The 19116-nt window shown below is 34.1% G+C and overlaps 1 protein-coding gene across 5 annotated transcripts in view; it reads left to right on the forward strand.

The window, feature by feature from the left end:
• The window catches only part of MACROD2 (mono-ADP ribosylhydrolase 2), a 2040087-nt gene that overhangs the window by 316703 nt on the left and 1704268 nt on the right, over positions 1 to 19116 (forward strand). The window lies entirely within an intron of this gene.

The following is a 19116-nucleotide window of genomic DNA, read 5'->3' on the forward strand; positions in this document are numbered from 1 at the left end:
TGCTTTATTGAAAGAGTAAGGGAGAATGAGGAGGATCCTACAAGAGAATAAAGGTTATAGAATAAGATGGAGGGAGGTAGTGGAGCTAGGTAATTATGTAGTTTCAACTGAAGCATAGTCTTGATCTGATCCTACTGGAAACACTGGGACATGAATAGCACCTCAGAGATATCTCATCTACAGGCATCTTTTATTCCTCACTTTCATCATTCATTCATTGTCTAAACCTATTTTTGGAGGAAGGGCATAACTTCCCAGACCTTTTCTAGAGAGGCAACTCACAGGGGCTAAGGACAATTCTCAGGAGAAGAGGATAGTTGTTAGCAGCCAATACACTAAGAAGCTGAGATATAAGTGCACTACAGGTAAATGTCAGTGTTTTCAGTTAGAGGTGATCTTGTTCCTGGAAGACATTTGGTAATACCTGAAGATATTTTGATTAACACAACCTAGTGGGAGGGATGGTACTTGTATTTAATAGGTAGAGACCAGGGATGCTTCTAAATATCCTACAATGCCAGAACATCCTATCTTTTACAATAACTATCCAGGCCAAACATCAATAGCTCCAAGGCTGACACACTTGGTGATGAAGGAAAATGAACCGAGTACCAACAGTAACTACTACACCTTTGTTTCCATGTATGCATTGGTCTGTGTTTATAAACAGTTATAGAAAGAGCCATTCTTAAGGTTTATCCAGAGTAGGTTTTTTAAAAAAAAGTCTAAACCCTCATTCATCTATTTATGCATTTACTTATTTATAAACAGCTGGTAAGTAACACCTAATATGTCTCAAACACTAAACTAGGCAGCAGGAATGCAGGGAGAGGTACAATATGGCATTCGTTTTTAGGAAGTTCAAAAAATTAAGTCATGGTTCAGTTGCTTTCTCAAGTTTAAAATAGAACATACATCAACATAGATTGACTTTATAAATCAGATATAAATATTCAGTAGTAGTGTAGTGACTAGTTGTGTTAGTCCCTTGTCATTCCTTCATCAAAAAATACCCTTTATACATACTGAGTTTTACTTCCTTTTGGAAAACTATATCTATTAATCTGTCTATATAATTTTTTTAACTAAAATATTTGGGGAATATTGAATTGTTTTACTCTATTATAGTAAGTAATAGAATCTTTTTAATGTACACTTCATGAATTCCTTAAAATCAATTCAAATATACTTGCAAAATGTGCATTTTATTTTAATTCAGATCCTTTGTGCATAGCTATTGTGAAATCTAGGAGTTTATTTTGACCTATTATTTCTCTTTAGGTTAAGTATTTTTCAAAATTTTCACCTTTATTTATTGGGTAGACAAAATAACAATGTATAGAAAGTGTACTAGATTTCTATTAGTGTGTAATTACCACAAACATGGTGGCTAAAAACAGTGTGTATTTATGATCTCAAAGTTCTGTTGATCAGAAGTCTATCTAACTTCTCTGAGTCTCACAAGGGTAGAATCAAGGTGTCAGCCTGATATGCTCTCTTCTGTAGGTTCTAGCGGGGGAAAAACTCTTTCCAAATTTATTCAGATTATTTTCAGAATTGTAATTCCAAAGTCCCTTTCTCTGATGTGTCAGCAGAGACGTGGAGTCACTTACTATGGCTTAGATTTGTGGTAAAGACAGAACATTTGAGAGTGAATTGAATTTCTTGGAGAACTTTAAAAAAAAAACACTTTAGAGTAACATAGCTTTCTTATGGGACTTTTTTTTTTTTTCGAGAAATCTATCTATTTTCATGCCTCCCTCAAGTCTTACCCCACCAGTTTCTTCCCATCATAAATGTCTAAGGCCATAGGAAACAAGCAAAATCTGAAGGAATCAGTGATCTTTTCCTCTGCTTGATTTTGGTTACAAAGTCAAGGCTTTCATTCACTGAAGAGGCAGATTGCAACCAGGATATGACCTGCTTGTACTTTTTAAATTACTGAATTACCCTTTTGCTTACTCTCCCATTTGAGGAGCCCTTTATCTGACCTGTCTCCTTCATAACTTACTTAATATGCATCAAATTTGTTTGTTTTCTAAAGCTTGTAGTCTTCCAGTTTAACACAACTCCAGATGTCAGAGTTAAGCCTCTCTGACACCCCTCTCTATTTTCCCCATCCCACAGCCTCCCAATTTATTTAAAGGTACATTCAGCAGAACAAGATTTCCTAGTAGAGCCATACAGTGGCTTATTCATAAAGTGTACTGGGGATCTCCTAAAGAAGGATGAGGGGCAACTATGACATGATCCTTTCTATGATTCTTTTGTGTGAATTCAACATCTGCATTGATGTTCCTGGAAATATTGTGACCTCTTGGCTCTATAACTCCAGCTTTTTATCATTTACCAGAATGACCACATTTTGTTTCTCTATTATTCTGTACCAGTTTACGTCTAAGAAAAGAAATAGGAATGCCTTTATGCCAGAGACTTGCTTACTATTTGTGAATGTGAACATTCCCATTATTCCTAGTAGAATTAACTTTTGGATTATTTTTCTTCAAGGATGTCTATCCATGGCAACTTTATGTTTATCAGAGACTCTGTTAAAAAAATTACATCCGAATGGACCATACTATTCCAAACACATTCTGCCAAGTCTAGAGCAGATTAGGCTGCTTTCTACCTTGATATGTGATTATACTTTACCAAGTTCAAGATAGTTCATTCTATAGCTACAAGAGAAGCTATTGAAGGATAACCACTACTTTAAAAAAGAAGTCTAAGATTACCTTTTAATATTTAATAGGCACCACTGTGCCTCTGTCTCAGATTGAAATTATGGTTGACTGAAATCCCTACTCTCAACTTGTTTGACGTGTCTGTTTATTTCATTTTACATTGGTGCATCCTATTCATCCCATTTCTTCCTAACTTTTCTCTTCATTTCGCTTTTGCTTCAGCTGATACTCAATACTCAATAGCCCATTATTTTAAGAGCTCTCCAGTATCCTTAAAGAAAAAAAATATTCACCCTCCAGATTCCTACTTATGTCAATCCAGCCTTCTCTTATTTTACCCTCAGGTCACTGAGTACTGCTGTTGAAAATCACACAGATATGTGGATTTTTTTTAGTCAGTATTTAGTAAGATTTAGTATGTCTCCTTGTTCTTAGCACCATGATTCAAATATTTTATTTAGATTTCATTAGCTGCTCCGTATTTTCCTCTTAGACTCCATACATGCCCCTTTCTCTGGGTCTCTAAACCAATGGTTTATGTTTAATACATAAACCAGTAACATGGTTGTGTATTATTGTTATCAGGTGCTCTGTACTATATATAATCGTATGTGTTATACTTACAGATGACTGTGCACTAGATTTGTTTATACCAGTATCATCATAAACACATAAGTAATGAATAAGGCTAGAATGTAACAATGCCTAGAATCTTGCCAGGTGATGGGAATTTTTAAGCTTCATTGTAATCTTATGGGATCACTGTCAAACATGGGGTCCATTGTTGACTGTAGTGTCATTATGCAGCATGTTACTGAATATACATTATACATCATATATCATATTATCGTGGTAATTGGAATAAAAAAATAGAATGAGATTGCCTCAGAAGTGAATATATAAAGAGAAAGAAGAACAAAACTCTAAGGTACTACATTTGGAGAAGTGATAGATAGAATCACTGTTTTTTCCCGAGTTGGTTTTGTTTATTGCCATATCCTGGCATATAATTCAGCAAAGCTCCTATCTAAATATTATTTTTCACTCTTAGAAATTGACCTTGTCTCTCAAATTGCAGAAGAAAAATAAATGCCATCCAATAGAAATTCTTTGACCTTCTGGTCTTGACCACACATATAGAGATGCTCATATATCTTTGTGTGTGTGTGTGTGTGTGTCTCAGAGAATTGATTCTCTTCATATTCGCTGGTAAAAAATTTTATCCTTGTTCTATACCCCATTTTATCTTCCTTATCTAAAGACTTTGATCTATTAACCTTCTTTCCTTTGTTGGTACTGTTATAGTTTGAATGTCCCCTCTAAAACTCATGTTGGTATTAATCGCCACTGTGACAATACTAAGAGATGGGAGAGAGGTGATTAAGTCACTGTAATGGATTAATGCCATTAAAGTGGGAGTGGGTAGGTTATCAAAGAAGTGGGTCAGTTATGGGAGTGGGTTCCTGGTAGAGAGGATGAATTTGGTCTTACTTCCTGTCTGTCTTATACACTCACTTGACCTACCACCTTGTGATGATGCAGCACAAAGGCCCTTGCCAGATGCCAGCACTCCTAGCTTCTGTGACTGTGAGCCACATAAATATATTTTCTTTATAAATTTCCTAGCCTTTGATATTCTATTATAGCAGCAAAGAGTGGACCAGGAGAAGTATTTTTCTTCAACATAAACCTATAATGTTTCTCCCATTTAAAAATAATATTCTCTCCTGTCTCTTGTTTTCTTTCTCTCTTCCATAACTCCTGTCTAACTTTTGTCTTATCTCTTTTCTCCTCATTGTCAAACTCCTTGGAAGGATAGTCTGTCCCTTTTTTGTACCTAATGCATTCAAAAGTGGTCAGAGGTCAATCGTGATGTATTCTTTCTAAATCCAATGGACATGTTTTATTATTTATCTTTCTTTGCTTTCCCTCCATACATGGGAATATTGATGACTTCCTTTTAAAATTCTCTTCTTTCTTGGATTCTATGACATCCTTCTTTCCTAATTCTGTTGTGAAGTTTAGAAATGAAAATTAGTGCATGAATACAGATTTAAAAGCCAGTGACATACTATCAGTGACAACTGGAACCAAAGAATTGATTAGATCCTGGAACTGTACACTATTTAGAGAGAAGAGGGCCTAAAACAGAATTCCAAGGAACTCAAATATTTAGGAAATTGGAGCAGCTATTCTTTTTTTTATTGATTGTTCAAAACATTACAGAGCTCATGATATATCATCTTTCATACATTAGACTCAATTGGGTTTTGAACTCCCATTTTTACCCCAAATACAGATTGCAGAATCACAACTGTTACATACTCACATTATTACATAATGGCATATTAGTGATTGTTGTATTCTGCTACCTTTCCTATCCCCTACTATCCCCCCTCCCCTCCCCTCCCTTCCCATCTTCCCTCTCTATCTCCTCGAGCAGCTATTCTTTTTCTTATTCTTTTTGGGAAATTTCTCTTTGTTGCCCAAAATTCCATTTTACCTGTTTTTTCCCCTTATAATCTTCCAGACCTCTCTGGTGTATGACTTCAGTGATCACTGATACTCTAATTATTCTGAATCTTTACCTTGGATTAGATACTTTTATTAAATACCTATATTTATAATTACTCATAGAGTATCTTCACATTCAAATCCCCAAATTTCTTGTATTCTTCCGGTTAGATTCAGGTAACTCTTCTTTTTTGTATAGTCATGTATATGTTTCTCTATTGGGGCATTTTTTTTTCACATTGATGCATTATTGTTTTTTCCCCACCATCTCTTACTAAGTCAATGGCTTCTTGAAAATATCTGTATTTTTAATTTATATATTGTCCAAGATTTACCACCATGCACATAGTAATCACTCATTACTTTTTTTCTAATATGAGTGCATGAATTTATTCAGGATGCTATGAACTTTATTCACTTTAAATAAAAATTTGATAATTTTTCAGTTATTTTCATTGTTTTGAGAAATAATACCCTTTGGGTATGGTCTAGTATAACTATTATTGAGCACCTTTAGAGTTATGAAATTTAAGGTCAGTAAGTTTATGTGTCAAAATATTACAAAATAGTGAACTGGGAAGAAAACAGATTTTCCAACTTTGCAAATACACTCCAATTAGTAAGCCATATTTTACCATATACTCAGAAAGAACCTTCAGCATTATCAATGATCTTTTAAACTTGGGGGTAAAAAAATCAGCAATTTTCTCTCATTTAACTTTGTTTCTGGTTGTACATTTTGGTAAATTATTTCATTATCTGCATCCATTTCTAGTTTTTTCTTTTCTAGAAATTGAGTTATAATCCCGGAGCGTGTTATGGTGGTGAAAAGGTTGGGATTAATTGTCATGTCAATTGAACTAGTTTGGGTGATCTTACTAAAAGTTAGAGTTGGTAGTATTCATTTGGAAAGCAAGCAATTTTTTTTTTTTGACAATTAAGGCAGGAAAGTCGTTAATGTTATATCTAGCTGTTCCAACTATAATTTGTTGATTACAGCTGTTTCATGAATTCTCAGGAACAACTCAAGTGCTGTACACTGCTTAGAAAGAAAATTCAATGAGTGTATTCCTTATCACAATATGCTGATTGTGGCAGCTTGCCCAGAGCTAAACTTGCTGTAATAAAAAATTCTAGATTGGAACATAGTAATGGCATTTATGTTATTAGTCTCTTAAGTTGTTTATTCATTGTATAAACCCTAAATAAATAGGTTCCAGGTTGAAAACCTCAGAAAGCTCTGTCACTAGGCATTGGTGGGTTCTCTTGTGTGGATTCTTTGAAGAGTATGTCAGCTGAAGTCTTATGTCAGTTGAAGTCTTACAGGCAGCAATGGAATCTCAGTTTTTTTTTTTTTTTTTTGGTAAGGGGTATTCAGGGATTAACTCCAGGGGCACTCAACCACTGAGCTATATCCCCAGCCCTTTTTATATTTTATTTAGAGACAGGACCTCATTGAGTTGGTTAGGGCCTTGCTAAGTTACTGAGGGTGGCTTTGAACTCTTGGTTATTTTGCCTCAGCCTCTGGAGCTGCTGGGATTACAGGCATGTGCCACTGTGTCCAGCCAGGAATCTGAATCTTTAGTAGCTAAAGGCACTGGATTAAAATGGTGTACATCTTTCTGACTTTGTCCAGATCATTGTATTCAACTCACTTTGGTGGATGCCTTTCTATGAGAGTGTTGTTATTTTTAAAGACTCACTGTGAGTTCCTTGCCCTTTTGGATCCTTACTGCCTTCTAAAATGGCTTTAAATCAGGGAAACTGGACTGATTGAATCAGCATGGTACTCAAGAAGATTGGAAAAAGGCTCAAGGAGAAATAACTAAATCTTTCTCATAAATGCAATCTAGTATACTTTTAACAAATCAATTGTAAGTTAGGAAATAGCCATGTTTGTCTGAATGGAAGGCTTCATAGATTTCCTTCACATATTCCAGTGTCTGACTACATTTGTCCCTTTTTAAATTCATAGTGGCATCATTGAGAATGGCAATGCCTTTGAGTGCCTTCTAAGGAACTGGTTGTGGAGACATGCTAAAGGAAAAAACAGAATAGGAAAAAATAAAATAAAGATGCGGGGAGAAGGAAATCGGAGGTGGAAAGGGTAAAGGATGAGTAATAAAAGCCCATTCAGTGTTTATGTCCACATTCCAATGGCTCTTTTCTTTTTAGGAAAGGATAAGCATTCTTTATTTTCCAGCTTTCACTTATGTGTCTTTGGATCACATAGCAGATGAACAGGATTTTTTTCATCCCTACCAGTGAAGCTATTAATATCATCACTTAGCATCCTTTAGAAGATCTACATTTGGAAATAATATATAGAATTTCACTCCTTTTTATCTTTTTTCTTGAATTATTTTTTATTAGACAAATGAAGAGAACCTAAGACAGTTTTTCTTTGAGGGAGAATGATTCAACAACTTCAAGGAAAAAAAATTATATATGGCCTTGCTATAATTGCTATACATATTCAAAAAAAATTGGGCCTTCAGGTAACTTCCTGAAATAAAGAAAAAAAAATTTCTTAGTCATAGAAAAAAATGTAGTACATTCTTATTAGGAAATTTGTAAAGTCAGAAAAAATAGAAAAAGGAGTCTATCTATCCACTACACCAATAACCTGTCAGGAGTAGTTATAATAGTCCTAAGTGGCCTTTTGTTTTCTTAATTCTTGGGCCTGTTGATAACTGAAAAACCTGAAATTTTGTTCCTGAAGGTCATATTTTAAATAATACCTATTATATGTTTTATTTAAACTATGTGCCTATGGACTAATACTATTTGAATAACTATGATAATTACACGTAAGTTCATTTTATTCTAAATTTATGCATAGAGCTAGAAATTCTCTGACTAAGAGATTACTGACAATTACCTAGTGAATTTACTGTTATACCTAATGATTTCATTGTATTACCTTGGATCTTAAACTGTAATGACTATATAAATAAACAATGATAAATAAACTGGTACATAAATTTCTTGACCACACTGTCTAATGAAATTAATAATGAACTACACTGGAAAAAGTTTAGAAATTTCCTATACTGTATCTTATAATTTTTCTTTATTCAATAGAATGATATTAATGTTATTTTGGCATCATTGAACAAGAATTAATTCATATCATTGTTTTGCTTGTGTTCTTACTAGATTCTAGATTCCTTACTACTAATAGTTTGAACATATATGTGGTCTATTTGTGGGGTGAACATGGGTCTTGAAGGAATGAAAGCTCATTTTATCTTTTTCTTGAAAAAAATCAAATCCACATTTATGCTAATTTTACTCCAACCATATTTTGTTTCTAAATGCTAATATTCAGAAGGATCAAGGGAAAATAATGATTATACCCTTAAAAATTTTGCATTGAATTTGTTATTTGGATATTCTAAGTTATTAGCATTTTTAGCTCTTTAGCAATGGTAGCATTGTCATAAATAACTATGATAGATTTCTCAAAGAACAAGACATCTTGGTCACCAGAATACTTATCCATATTCTTTCTGAACTCCTAAGGACTAATGGTGACATATAATTATGTGTATCTTTGTCAATGATGCTCTTCCTCTATGCTTGCCATTTTGACCCTTCCAGTAATTTCATTTTTTATACTTTTTTTTAGTAAAGGGATACCATATCATTGTTTTGTTTATTTTATTTTTATGTGGTGCTGAGGATTGAACCCAGTGCCTCACATGTACTTGGCAAGTGCTCTGCAACTGAGCTACAACCCCAGCCCCCAGTAATTTTATTTTTTAAGAGAAGGTTTACAAGCCCAGTGTGGTGGTGCATGCCTGTAATCCCAGCTGCTAAGAGGCTGAGGCAGGAGGATTGCAAGTTGAAAGTCAGCCTTAGCCATTTAGTGAGGCCCTAAGCAATTTAGCAAGACCCTGTCACAAAACAAAACATAAAAAGGGCTGGGAATGTGGCTCAATGGTTAAATGCCCCTGGGTTCAATCCCTGTTTAAAAAACAAAAGAGTATGTTTACTTTCCAATTAACCTTTATAGACTGATTTGTTGAGTTTGAGTTTTGCTTTAATGTATGCCGGGTTGTCCCTCAACCAGTATTTGGTACTGATAAATATTCAGTAATATGTTTGTTGAATAAAGAAATATTTTTTAGTATTCCTATTTCCATGACACAATACTTATAAAACAATAATTCTCTTAGGTGGGTGTGACTGCTAGATATTTTTCTCAGGTTCTACGGTTGGGCAAAAGTTCAACTAGCCCAGCGATTCCAAGCTTGCCTACCCATAGGACTAGCCTGGGAAGCTGATTATACATAGATTCCAAACCCCACCCCAAACCTGCTCAGTTACAATCTCTTGGTGATCTGTATCATCAGGCAAGTCTGGGAGACTTAAAACTAGTGAGACTTCACTAGGAGTATAATCTATACATAATTACATATTGGTGTTATATGAAAGATTTATGAAAGTGAATTGGGTTGATAGTATTGATTTATTTTTAATGCTATCATCAATTAAAATATCAGAAGAGAAAATTTCTGATATTCTCTTTAAATTTCAGCTTCCATAAGCCTTCAGTTTAAGTAACATTTATACTTATTGCTTTTTGACTATTTACCATGTACAATATGCTATCTTAATCATTTTTGTGTATTTACTAATATTAATATAGAGAGGTAAAATAATTTTTCCCAAGTCAAGTCAATAACCAGTGGAAAGCTTGGATTTGAACCTAAGAAGCCACATTTTAGAACCCACACTATTAATCCTGCAAAATGTTGTCAAAAATCACCAAATAGTATGCCTTACTATATTATCAGGCTAAGTACTACTTTAATTCATTTACTACTCTTGTAATATTAAGAAAGTAGTAGGCTGGGAATATAGCTCAGTTGGTAGAATGCTTGGGTCATGTGCACAAGCCCTGGGTTCAATCCCCAGCACTACACACACACACACACACACACACACACACACACACACACACAGTATTAAGAAAGGCAGGTTCAGAGAGAATAAATAATTTTCCCAGAGTTATCCTGCAAGTAAGTGGTAGAACCAGTGTGTTTTGAAACTAGGTTGGCTCAATTCCAGAACCTTGTTTTCTTAACCACTCAACCCTACATGCAAGAATGACATGTTTGAATATGCCAATATCTTGTCATCATTCTGTATTTCCTATTGATAGTAGTAGTTACTGGTGGTGGTGGTGGGGTTCTGGAAGGTAACTATATAAAATTTTAATGTCTACATTAAATAATGCTTATTTTAGCAGAGATTCTAAAATACATTAGAATTCCTTGTCTTAAATTTTAAAAGAATGAATTGGTTACTCTTATCTGTTACCAACTGGTTGAAGGAGAGGAAAAAAAAGGATTAACATACTTTCAAGGTATTCTTAACCCTATATTTCTTAATATTAAAGGAAAGTCTTTACTTCACAAATACTTAAGCATTTTGTGACCATTTGATAAATAGTTTCATTTTCCTTCATTTGATCATTAAATATTTGTTTTGTCACACGTAACATTTCTCTTTTAACTTTGAAATGACAGATCAATTCACTTTCACATATTTATTAACAATTTAGTTTGAACTGCTTTTTTTTTCCTTGTTATTTCTTCCCAAGTGAAAGTGAAGTGTTAATTGTTTTTTTTTTGTGTGTGTGTGTTTTGTTTTTTATGGCTCCTACTACTATCTCTGCTGAGATTTCTAAGGAAGGGTGAAGAATTGGAGATGAGTGAGTGAAATCTGTCTGGGGAAGGAAATGTTTAACGTGTTTGTGAAGTAGTGCACTTCTTCTAGGTTCACTTCCATTGCACTATAATATACATTGAAGCCTGATTTTTCACTCAGGCTAACCCTTTAAGGACACTAGTCAACATTCATAGAGGTAGAAACATGTTAACTGAGTTCCTGTAGCTGGAAAAGATCAGCAATTGATAAACTATGAAATAAGTTTAAACTCATGAAAAAAACAGAGATTAAATCTACTTCCTCCTCTCTAAAGCAAGGACATGCTAATTTGGATTCACATCTAGAAGGAAATAGCCTGGGTGTTGCAATTTATACTTACAGAAGACTATAGTTGCCTGAGACATGTTCCTGGCTGTTAACACTTTATCTTTCCCACCATCAGTAGCTAATTCATCTGAAACAATGTCCCTGGTGCTTATACACTGGATACATTTTAGTAATTCTGACTTTGATTTAACAAGTAATCATCTAGGACTGGGATGTTGGTCAGTGGTAGAGAACATGCCCAGTGTACAAGTGTGTAGGAGGCCCAGAGTTCATTCCTCACTATTGAAAGAAAAACAAAAATAAGAAAGACAAACAAAGAAATAATCATCTAGGTAATTATTCATTTCAAACAAACAAACAAGGACTTATTAACAACAATGAAAAGAAAACTTCTTAATTTCTAAAACGTTTAAGATAATCTTTTAAAAAGAAATCTTTATTTCTTTTCCTTTCTAGCATTTGACATTCCTACTTGCTCTTTTAGGGGAAGATAGCAGAGAAATATAATGGGCACTGTCCTGTGTTAGGGAGAGAGAGAAATATGCCTTTGTTAGCATTTGCCTCTGTAAAATTAGTGCATGGTATAGAGGGGAAACAGGAAAGCCGACAAAGCCTGTTGATCTTGTTTCTCTACTTACCATTTTTTGTCACGCTGTTTTCAAATGTCAGTTTTAATGTCAGATCCAGAAAATTGTTTCTTTATCATAAAGGTAAAAATAAAATTTATTGGGCATTTACTACGATCCAGGTACGAGTTAAATGCTCTACTTGAAATATATAATTTATTCTACACAATTAAACAGGCACTATTATTATCCTATTTTATAGAAGGTGAAACTAAGACTTAGAAAGGTTAGCTTACTGCCCAAGGCATACTCCAAATAAGTGGCAGAAACTGGATGCAAACCCAGATCTCTTTAATTCAAAGAAATGCTCTTAGTCAGCACCTCAAATATCAATTATACATGTGGTTTAATAGAGTGTTCATTGTATTTTGTTTTGCACACTTGGTGTCAGCCAGTCAAAACAAAGAGAGCAACACAGAAAGGAAGGTGACCTGGAGTTAAAATACCTGGATTTGGAATCACCTTATTAGTTGGAATTCTCATTGTACTGTTTTTACTTTTTTATCCTGAGAAAGCTGCAATATCTATTTGATCTTCAGTTTCTTTCTTCAGTTACAAGTAAAGGAGATAACAGATGTGAGATGTTTGGTAAATTGTCTATGCTATTTATTATGAAGTTAGTAAGAATATTCTACATCTGTAGAAAGCTCTGCAGTTTATAGAGAACTTCCACCAAGGTTTTTTCAGATGACAGTGATAGAATTGTTTGAAGTTCATTTACTTTTTATTCCTACATCCAAAAATGATTTTATGTGTCAACTAGATGCTAAGTATCGCTCCATAAGTTTATGAAATTTACTAAAATAGGAGTAAAAATAATTCTCTGTCTTCATGGAGTTTGCATTTTAATGGGCGTGATGGATAATAACCCATGAATAAAATATCAAGTATATTCAATAATAATAACAATCAATGTAGCATTTAATTCTCACATTGTAAGTATGATGAACCTTTAGTTAGCTCAATGATTAGAAAAATATTGTGAGCCATAGATTAGCTGCTTGTTTTTCTATTGTATTTTTTATATTTATTTTTTAGTTATAGGTGGATACAATATCTTTATTTTATTTTTTGTGGTGCTGAGGATGCAACCCAGTGCCTCATGCATGCAAGGTGAGCGCTCTCCCTCCAAGCCACAACCCCAGCCCCTATTGTAAATTTTTAAATGTAAACTAATTACAGTTCAATAATAACCCTCCAACATTATATTCTTATGATAGATAATAAAGTGATTATGATTTTGATTTAATAATTAGTATGCATCACCAAAATTGGTGAAACCTTTTAAAACAAGATTAAAATAAGATTCTATGACATGTTGGCTAAAATTATGTACTTGGCATAGATCTTTAATACCTATCTGTCTTCATGTATGTGTGGTACATACACTCTGAATAAAGCATTTCAGTAATTCAGAGGTTATTATTTTTTTCAAAATATTATTGAAAAAAACAATTTTGGCATTCTTTTCCTTGGTAAACTTGGCAGTGTACTTTCATATTTCTCAAATTCACACAAAGCCATAGGAGACCTGGTACTTTTCCCCTCTGTTATAAGATGATCCTTAGAAGACACAAAGTGATCATGAAGCAGTATTGTAGTGAACCCATACATTAAGATTTGTCTACCAACTCTGAGTTTAAAAGACTGAAAACTATAAGACAAATGCTATAAGGTATTTTATAGCCATTTACTAATGATAACCAGAAGTTATCATTCAGCATCGTAGTACAAAGGTCTGTAAACCTTGAAAGAGAAAGCTACATTTGCCAACAAAGTGTTTTGAGATTTAATCCTGAAAATATCTTCTAGTTACTATCTTAGTAAAAGGATTTTGATTTGACTAAAACTTATCTTTTAAAGTTACTGAAGTGTTTCTTTTTACTGTATATGTAAGAGAATGGTGAAGGGCTCACACTTAAGAAGTAGACTACTTGTAGCACTGCTTACTAACTATACAAATGTAAGAAGGATTCCATTACAGTTTCAAAGTATATTGAGCATTTTTTCTCCTCTCTCTACTTACTACCATCATTCTGTACTAATTCTTCTCCACACAATAGCAGGAGTTATTTATTACAGTTGAAATCTGAGAGTGTGATTCCTGCAGACTGAGGACTTCCTTCTTTTTTTCATTCTCTTTATCTTCCTCCTTTCTTTCTCTTCCTGCTCTTTCCCTTTCCTGTTAAAAAACCCTCCGGTGACTTTTCTCTTAAACTACAATGAAGTCTAGTCTCCTTCCCAGGCTTGCTTCGTTGATCTCTCCTGTATCTTGCTTACTGTGCATGAGACATTCTTTCAATTCTTAAACACACTAATATGATTCCCTTTTTGAAACTTTTAACACATTCCTGTTTCCTGTGTTCAGAATACTATTCTTCTCATTCCTCACACAGCTGATTCTTTATCCATCAGATCTTAGATTTCTCCTTAGCTATTTAATCTCAATATATTATCCTGTTGTGCTCATTCAGAGAACCATGTTTTTCTCTATCATGGCACTATCACAAATTTTCATTTTATATTAATTTAGGTTTTGTTTAATATCTGAATTCCTGTACTCTCCAAACTATAATCTCCATGTCTTTTTGGTTTACTGCTGTATACCAGTCCTAAGCATAGTTATTGAGTAGGTGCCCAATAAACCATTGTTAAATGTTGAATGAATAACATATCTCTGACTTTTAAAAGTCATCTGAAAAATAAGAATAGTAATTCCTATCTTTACCATTGTGTGAATTAAATGACAATGAAATATATAAAATACTTAACAAGTCCTCAATGAAAGGTAGTGTCAGTAGCAGTGGCACCCTAATCACCAGGCACCTATTAAACCCATTGTATGTATAAAATGCCACCAATATCTATGGAATTTATTTTAATAAGAGAGAATTTTCTTAGGTTTTTGTTTTACCAAGACTTTTCTGGAATAATACATTAACACTGGTCTCCATATCAAGAAAATTAAAATATGGAATTCCAGCAGTGACTGCATGCTTTCTAAAGGAATGTAGCTATGAACTAGCCTCGGCTTTGTAATGTCAGAATAATCAGAACCCTAGTATACATTCAAGGGTAATTACTTTGGGTAGTAATTGTCTAGACTGCCCTCCCTCTCCTCTAGGCAGCTGGCATTAAAAAAGAAGCACTGCTTTTATGCTTGAACACAGTCTGTAAAATCCCATTATCCCCAACTTCCACACCCTGTGGCTGCATGCTTTCTTTTGAAACTTCTTAAAGAAAAAAATAAAAAAATCTTCAAGGGAGACCTCAAGTTCATTTCTAATCTCATTCTACCCATGTAATATAAAAGTAGGGAGTGGGATGGGTACATAATGTGATTTGCTTATCCCTTCACCAGAAATCCTATGATACTTGTGGGAAAGACTGGGTAAAAGTTTTCATAGATGGAAACACTTTTTCAGTGTGTATTTTGAGAAAAAGTTGAATTTAATTTTTTTGATGTTCAAAGAATAGAGCAAGGTTAATTAGGTTATTTTCATTTTTCTCTTCCATCTATTCAGAATGCCTCTAGTATGCAGGAGGTTCTGCTGACTTCCAATGATCTGTCTCCTTTTGTGTGTGATCTTCTGTTAACATCCTAGATGAAATGCCCTCTCCTGCTCTGCTTTCTTGTTTCTTGTTCTTTTCCATATGCAAGTGTGACCTCTTGTCTAATCTATCTTCTAATTACTTCTCATGGGCCCATTGTAACCTTTTTCTTTTGAGTTCCAATTTTCTGTGATTGAAATTTTTCTTCTAAATCTTTCTACAACCTTGCAGAATTGATATCTGTTCCCTGAGGTTGACATCTTCCTTGTTATCTGCTCCATCTCTTACTACCAGTATTTAATGAACCTAAGGGAGGGGTGGAGTGTGGAATGTAGGTAGAGATTCTCAAAAATGTTTTCCCCAGCCATGAAAGAACTGACTGTATTTGTTACCTTATTCAAAAAAGGAATGTCCTTCCTTTTCCATCTGCTCACCTAATTCCATTATCTTATCCAACCTCTTTATCTTTGGGACATTTCTTCATCTTTCTTAGGACCTGTATTACAAACCTTAACTTCATACCAAATCTTTCTCTCTGATTTTTTCCTCTTTACTATTAATTTTTACCAAAACTATAATTTCTTTGTCACAGCCTTTACTTTGTCTTAGAATTGCAGGCATGACTTGGATCCCCCACCTCTTGAGCCTCTCGGTTTTCTTTTCTTTTTATTAAATAAGCTGCCTCTCCTCTTTGTAGATTCCTATCTGTACAACCAATCTTATTCCTGAGATCAATAAATCTCCTTTCTGTATTCACTTTCTTTTTATCTACCTTGTGCCTCCCCATGACCTACTATGACCTCTTCACCTTCCTAGATCTTGAAAGAGTAGTTTTAATCATTGTTTTCTGCTTTCTTTATCTCCCATTAGCCTTAATACCCCACAGGCTTTTGCCTTATTACTCTGCAAATACTGCTTTTATAATCTCCTGAGGGTATTCTTTTTTTTTCTTTCTTTCTTTTTGTGTTCAGTAGTGTCCTATGCTATGATTGCATCAGGACTATATTTTTGACATCTTTGTAAAATACTTTTTATTTCTTGAATTGGTTCTGTTTTCTTCCCACCACAATTTTTCTCCTTCTATAACCCGTCCTTTAATTGTTAATTTGTTGTTTTGAATTACTCTCCCTCTTCTACCCTACTGGTAGATGTCCTTTACCTCATCTCTTTTTTCTCCTCTCTTCCTATTGGTTGTCTCATCTACCCTCTCAACTTTAATAACAACCTCTTGGATATGAATTCTCTTCCTTAATGCTGAGCTTCTGTCTTCAGACTTTATTTTGAACCTATTAAGAGACATTTCCCAAGGGATAACATAAAAGTATTTTGAATTCCTTAGATGATTTTAATCATCCAAACTAGGTCACTACTGAGGGTTAAAAGTGGGCACTATTATTTATAATTAGCAAATGTAAACCTGTAATGTGCACACATCACTCATTCATACCTAATATGTATGTACAAAATACTCTGAAGTCTGCTTCTCCCATCTTCAATTTTTGTTGCTTCACCAGCATTCTACTTACCTGTGCTGAAAATGTTCATCATCTTCAACATTCTACTCTTTCCTGTATCTTTTAAGTATGCCTTTCTTTCTCTGACTTTCTTCCTCCCTTCCCCTTTCTTCCTTCCTTCCTTTATCTTTGGGACATTAGGAAGGAATGTCCTTCCTTTTCCTAACTCCACAGCACTGTCAATGCACTATTCAAGCCCTTATTTCCTTTACTTGAAATATTGCATAGCCTTTTAGCTTGTCTATTTGCTTCCAGATTTTCTCTGCATTCTTCTGTGTATTTTTTATTTCTACAAAATGTTACTAAAGTGCATTGCTTATTGATCCAGGTACTCACAAAGCCTTGGTGAAGAATATAAATGCAGACTTCTTAGCTTGGGATTCAATATACTACAGAGCCTGACATACATATCATTTCCAGTCTTTTTATTTTAATTGTATTTGTAGATGGACAGCATCCTTTATTTTAATTGTTTATTTTTTATGAGGTGCTAAGTATCAAACCCAATGACTCACATGTGCTAGGCAAGCACTCTGCCACTGATCTATAGCCCCAGCCCCATTTCTTGTCTTAACTTCCTTACTTGTATTTCAACTGGACTTTTGGCCTTTCTCAGAACATCTCCTACATCAATGGTCTTTAACAGTATCAAAATTGTCTTTGGAATTTTAAAAAATATAAATACGCATAGTTAACCTGAGAGATTTTAATTTAGTAAGTCTGTATTGAGGCCTGGGTGTCTTAGTAAAAACCTTCTTAAGTGATTTTGATCAAAGCGGGGTTTGAGAAACACTGTCCATTTTTCTGTCTTTGTGATTTTGTTAATTATTTTCTTTCCATTGTCAGATCCGCTGTTCTTGCTTTCTTGTTATTCCTTCTTACCCTTCAACACCTAACCCTAATTTTACCTTATTTATGAAGTCTTGGTGATCCATCCAAATAGATGTAATTGCTTCTTTCTCTGTACTTCAGAAGCAATAAACTCTCAGTAGATTATGGTTATGTCCTAAAACTTCTAGACAACACAATTCATGAAGGCACGGCTTCTGCTATTTATAAAATAGAAACCATTCAATAAGTCATTGGCTTTTAGAGAACTTTGAAATTCTTAATGTTGTTGATAAGTATGTGCTTGTTTTTCCTAATTTGACCAAAAGTCCCAAACCAAAAGGACAGTAATTGTGAATCCAAGACTATGGTAAATGAAGATATGCTAATCATGCTAAATAGGAGAAAGAAATTATAATTTTAAATGCCACTATTGTTTTCAACAGCAGGTGAACTAATATTAAAGTAAATTCAGTGGTGGATGGTTCCTTCAACATCCAACCTGTAGGTACTGTACAGCGTGTGGATCTGTTTAGATGCCTCATGAAAACTGTCATGTTGGCATGTAGCTGTAAAATCTACTTTAGTCAGGAAATGTAGTTAGTTTTTTTTTACTAGTACCTTTGGCTCAGGGGTACTGATATAAATTATATGGCAAATCATCCTTGTCAAAAGATAAGAGTGTTGTTTTTAATAGGGAATGAGAGTGTAAGTGCAGTGATTTTATGCAGTGACAAGTGACTGTGTTTAAAAACATTTTTTTTTTGGTCAAACATTCAACATGGGAGTGATTTTTTTCCTTCTACTTTTATTTTTCACCTAGCTTTCCCACTTGCATTTTTGTTAAATCTACATGTTATTTATTTAGGATTGTCTTTTTTTTTCTCCCTATGATTTTCTATTAGTGCAAGGGTTGGAGTTTATCAGTAAAAATTGTGAACATTTAGTTTGGGACATATGGAAATATGTGTACAATTTAATGCCTTCTGAGGTGGAGAGGTGGTTCTATTGTCTTTGCCTCTCTCTTACATCTTTAACTACAACTATCTATGTATTTCTCTATGCGTTTAGATTTCATAACAAGCCAAGGTAAAAAATTAGCTTTTATCCTCTTGATGCTCTGTGTATTTGCTAGTATAAAACATGTTTCTAATTTATTGCAGGTGAAGTAATCAGTATTAAAGCATGCATTAAATTTTCCGTGCTCATGAAAGGTATACTAATTGGAATATAGTCAAATGCAATGGTCCTAGAAAACAGCCATTCTCCATAACAGGAAGTCAAAAGAAAAATTATTGTGAAACACTGTTAAGATAGCAAATGAATAATGACTAAAATTTCACAGTTGAAGAGCTCTGTGTCAGCAGAATAGTAGAAGTAGCAATACCTTGC

This window comes from Spermophilus citellus (genome assembly GCF_964194105.1).
Source record: "Spermophilus citellus genome assembly, chromosome: 4".
Lineage (NCBI taxonomy): Eukaryota > Metazoa > Chordata > Mammalia > Rodentia > Sciuridae > Spermophilus > Spermophilus citellus.